The sequence below is a fragment of the Melanerpes formicivorus genome, unplaced genomic scaffold (assembly GCF_026170545.1).
Source record: "Melanerpes formicivorus ecotype bairdi unplaced genomic scaffold, bMelFor1.0.p_v2 SCAF_389, whole genome shotgun sequence".
Taxonomy (NCBI): Eukaryota; Metazoa; Chordata; class Aves; order Piciformes; family Picidae; genus Melanerpes; species Melanerpes formicivorus.
Genome location: NW_027142741.1, coordinates 81,131 through 86,199, shown reverse-complemented (window position 1 = coordinate 86,199; position 5,069 = coordinate 81,131). Strand labels below are relative to the sequence as shown.

The following is a 5,069-nucleotide window of genomic DNA, read 5'->3' as shown; positions in this document are numbered from 1 at the left end:
GCTTGCCATCATTTTAAACAGTTAAAGGGAAAGTCAAAATTAATTATAACACAACATGCATTCTCATTTTAGGTTAAAAAGAACAACAACAATAACAAAAAATAAGGAGGGGGGATTTAGGTATGTGTGGTAGTGAGAAAAGTTCAGTTCTCCCCCCCCCCCCCCCCAAAACCACAGCTAACTCAGTCAGAGAAGCAAAATGGAAAAGAGCTGTATTTCACAAGCAGAATGAACTGCAATGAATATATACACAACATGCAGTATTTACAGTGTATACAAAAATATACAGGAAAGAAAGTAACAGAGAAAAACTGCCCCCCCACCAATAGAGGAGTGTCCCCCCCAAAAAAACCTTTTCCCCCTTCCTCACTTTTTTCCCAAAAAGGGTTAGAGAGAAAAGTAATTATTAAGGGAAATTCTGTTAGTTCAAAGCATATGCTAAGGGAAGAATTCTTTTCTTCTCTCATTAATCCAAGGTCGGCACCAAGCACAGAAGAAAGAAAAACAGCTGTCCAGACCAAGACTGAAACAGACTCAGGCTGACTGCACAGAGCAAAACCTTAAAGTTACATTCCTACTGATCTACCAATGAGATTAGGTTAGAATTATCTTTGTTTTCCTTTTTACACCAAAACATTCAGCCAGAGTGCTCAGTAGCTGTCTCTTCTGAAAGGCATAGCCTAAAACTGACACAGGGAGGCAGAGGGCAAAGGCTTTGTGGCATCCCTGCTGAGAGGGGATCCTCAGCACTGCCCTGAAGACCTGCACATAGGACACCACCATGAACACAAAACAGACAAAACTGAGCAGACACGAACTTGCTTATGGCCCAGGGCAAAGCTCCTGGGAGCAAGCACCTTGTTACTGTTGCCACTGCCATGCCATCTGGCACTGCAGAAGAGCCTGGCTCCAAAACCTCTCCAGGTAGGTGCTGTCTGCCTTTAGACTGTCATGTGCCTGCCCTTCATCAGGCCAGAGTGGTCCAGCTGCCTCCAGCTTGCCACACAGGTCCTGTACTGTGGGGCCCTAAGCTCTTCATGAGAGAATGAGGTCTGTGGTGACAGGTTGGACTTAATGATCCTCGAGGTCTCTTCCAACCTTAGTGATACTGTGATACTGTGAATCTCTCTGCACTTCTCCAGGTTCTCCACCCTCTTTTAGAAATGGGAACCTCACCATCTGATGTGGCTTCCATCAAGACTCCCATGCCCCCTTCCTCGGATCAGTGCCCAGCTGCTCACATCACAGCCTGTTCAGAGGCATGAGGTTGTTCTGCCCCCGTGCAGACCTTGCCTGCCTTGGCCTTGTGAAACTTCAGGAGGTCTTTGATGGCCAAATCCACTCACGTGTCCAGGTCCCTGTGGACTGGAATCCCAGCATGACAGCATTTAAGGTTAGAGGGCCAGTGCCTCAAACAAGTTAACAGTGTGGGGAATTGCAGGACACTACAGGTATGGAATGAAAACTGTTCCATGGAGTTGCCACCCAAGGGGGTAAATACCACAGGAACCTCAGCAATACCATCAGAAGGTACAACCCCAGAAGTGCAAGGCCAGGAGGGTCAGAGGTTCTTTGTGGAGTGCTTTACAACAGTAACCAGAGAAGATCTTGAGTGAAGTGAAGGATGTGGTCAGTGCTGGCTGGGATACCCTGTGAGAAAGCTCTGCACTTGCTGGGAATGAGTGCTGTGAACAGGGAGGGTCCAAGAGCTTTCCCTAATTGGAAGCTATGAAGTGCAAGGGAGGACAGCAGCAGTCAGGCTGGAAGGGACTTCAGGAAGTGTCTCAACCAACCTCCAGCTCTAAGCAGAATCACAGCAGATTCCTCAGGGCTTGAGCCAAACATGTAGTGGTCACTGCCTGGGGCAGAGCTCCTGCACACTCTCAGGAAAACAGCTTCCAGGGGCTGATTATCCTCATGTTGGAAAACTTTGTCTCTCTGTGTAGCCTGAACCTCATCAGTTTCAGACCATTGTCTATTGTCCAAGTGTCCTGAACAATGGACAAGAGCCTGACACATTCTTCCAAGGATCAGAGCCCAGCAACCTCTAGTGGGAGTCTACCTCTTTACCTCTGCACACAGGAAGTGCCCTGCAGCTTCAGAGAAAGCTTTCCAGAAGGTGCTCAGAGAAACAAAACTTGAAGGGTCCTTGATTGTTTTGAAACCACAGGGAACAGTGTTCCTCATGTCTACAGTTTCTGGGTCACTGCAGACAGTCCAGTGCTGAATCAGAAATGGACTGGAGAAAAACATTGGACTCTGAGTAGGTGCAGTCTGTAATGGGAGGGGGTTGGGGTGTGAAGGCATGAGGAGACCTCCTGTTCTGATGGCAGTGCTGCTCTGGATCACAGCTCTATCCCACAAGCAGCCCTGGCCTGACCCTGCCTGCAGACCCAGCACTGCCACACAGCAGTACAGTGCCCAAGCTGCCAGAGCACTCAGGCCTTGCCCTCCTGTCGTAGTTTGGGCTGGCTGCCCTCTGCTACAGGGATGTTTCCTGTGTCCAGCAGTCCAGCCCAGTGGGTGGGCACAGGAAATTAGGTTATTTCCTACCATGATCCCTTGCACCACTATAAGTCTCACGGCGGGGTCTGGCACTTCCTCTTTCCTTCCTCCTCGCCACCCGGTAACTGGGGAAGAGATCTCCCGGCCATGGGCCTGGTTAGGCCCAAGGCCACGGGGGGATGGGCAGTCTCAGATCTGGCCAGCTGAGACTAGCCTAGCAGTGGGGGGGGGAAGGAGGAGCCCTAGGGGTTTGGGTGCACCCTCAGGTGGGAATGGGATCTCTCTGGGTCTGTTTTGGGTCTCTCTCTTGTCACTGTGTTTCTAGTTCTCTGCACGCACTCACCATTCTATTTAAACTTTTCATCGCTTTTGCAATCCGTTTGTCTGAGTCGTTATTTCTGCGCATGGTGGGGAGGGGGTCTGCCCCAACCCATTACACCCACCACAGAGGCTCAGCAGGAGAGGCTGGAAGGGAATAAAGAGCAGGTGAGGACAGCCCAAGCTCTGGCACTGGCACTGCTGCTGTGCTGGGACTCTGCCCCTCCACCTCTGCACACAGGCACTGCCCTGCAGCTCCACAGAAGCCTTGGAGGAAGGAAACAAGAGAAACAACTCCCTGCAGTGTCCTTTCTTGTGTTGACCACACAGGGAGCACAGCTCCTCATGTCTGCAGCCTCTGGGTCACACCAGACAGGACAACACTGAACCAGAAATGGTCTGAAGAAAGACATTTGTGTGGGAACAACATTCTCACAAGGGGAACAGCCCCAGCAGCAGCCATAACTCGAGAAACCAGGCTGGGCCTGCACTGAGTGACATCAGAACTGCTCTGCAGGAGAAGACAAAGAGTTTATTGCTTCTGAAGGCATCCAGGGATCAGTTGGCTCAGGGCAGCCTTGAGCTCCTGGTTCCTCAGGCTGTAGATGAGAGGGTTGACTGCTGGAGGCACCACTGAGTACAGAACTGACACCACCAGGTCCAGGGATGGGGAGGAGATGGAGGAGGGCTTCAGGTTTGCAAAGAAGCCAGTGCTGAGAAAGAGGGAGACCACAGCCAGGTGAGGGAGGCAGGTGGCAAAGGCTTTGTGGCGTCCCTGCTAAGAGGGGATCCTCAGCACTGCCCTGAAGATCTGCACATAGGACACCACAATGAACACAAAACAGACAAAGAATAAACAGGCACTGAAGACAATAAGCCAAAGTTCTCTGAGGTAGGATGTGGAGCAGGAGAGCTTGAGGATTTGGGGGATTTCACAGAAGAACTGTTCCAGAGCATTTCCCTGGCAGAGAGGCAGGGAAAATGTATTGGCTGTGTGCAGCAGAGAATACAGAATTCCACAGGCCCAGACAGCTGCTGCCAGGTGGAGACAAACTCTGCTGCCCAGGAGGGTCTCATAGTGCAGGGGTCTGCAGATGGCAACATAGCGATCATAGGACATGGTGGTGAGGAGAGAAAATTCTGTTGAAATGAAAAAGGCAAACAGAAAGACCTGAAGAACACATCCTGCATAGGAGATGTCCCTGGACTCCCTCAGGGTGTTGGCCATGAACTTGGGAACAGTGGTGGTGATGGCACCCAGGTCAAGGAGAGAGAGGTTGAGGAGGAAGAAGTACATGGGGGTGTGGAGGTGGTGGTCCCAGGCTATGGTGGTAAAGATGAGGCCATTGCCCAGCAGGGCAGCCAGGTAGATGGCCAGGAAGAGGCAGAAGTGCAGGAGCTGCAGCTGCCTTGTGCCTGGGAATGGCAGGAGGAGGAAGTGGGTGATGGAGCTGCTGTTGGCCATCTGCTGCCTCTGGCCATGGAGACCTGTCCAAGGAGAGAAAGGCAGTGACAAGTTAGGGCACACTTCTCTTAGCCTCATTGTAAGCCCTGTCCCTGAGCTGCTTGAGGAATGGATCAGCTCAATCCCATCACTACCAACCCATGGCAGAGTTCATCACAGCTTCAAATGCAGCAGGGACCCAGAATTGCCAGCAAGATTTCTCTGGTGTCAGAACAAAAAGTGGTCAAGAGCCCAATCCCAGAGAACAAGAGTCCCATTGTGGTGGGTTGATATTTCCCCCTAGCATTATCTTTGCCAGAGCAGCTCAGTTAGAAGCAAATGAAGCTGTATTGACAAGCAAGAGCTACACTCTACAATGGTATGCAATGAACAGGTACAAAACATCCAGGAGTGACAATATTAGACAGCTATTTACAATTATTAATCAACACAAAAAAACCCTGGCCAGAGACTAGGGAAGCTGTTCCTCTGACCCTAACCCCTAGCCCCCTGCTCCAAGACAGAAAGGAGGAGTGGAGAGAGAAAAAAAGCAGAGGGTTAGACTTAGCCAAGGGCAGCCAAAGCAGGTGATGTCTCCAGAGTGAAGCAGAACAGCTGAGATGAGAAGAGAAGAGAGAGAATTGTTATGGTACAGCTCCTCTGATTCCAGATATTTATCCAATGAATTTGTTTAGAATAATCTTTTCTTTTCTTTTTCACACCCAAGAGTGATCTATTTATTTTGTTTCTACTTTTCTGCTCAAAATCTGTAACTAAATGTGACTGTTTGACTTCTGGAGGA

General features: G+C 50.1%; 1 pseudogene; it reads right to left on the bottom strand.

The window, feature by feature from the left end:
• Positions 1 to 3,385: 3,385 nt before the first annotated feature.
• LOC137459679 (olfactory receptor 14J1-like) lies at positions 3,386 to 4,318 on the bottom strand (annotated as a pseudogene).
• Between the last annotated feature and the right edge of the window lie 751 nt (positions 4,319 to 5,069).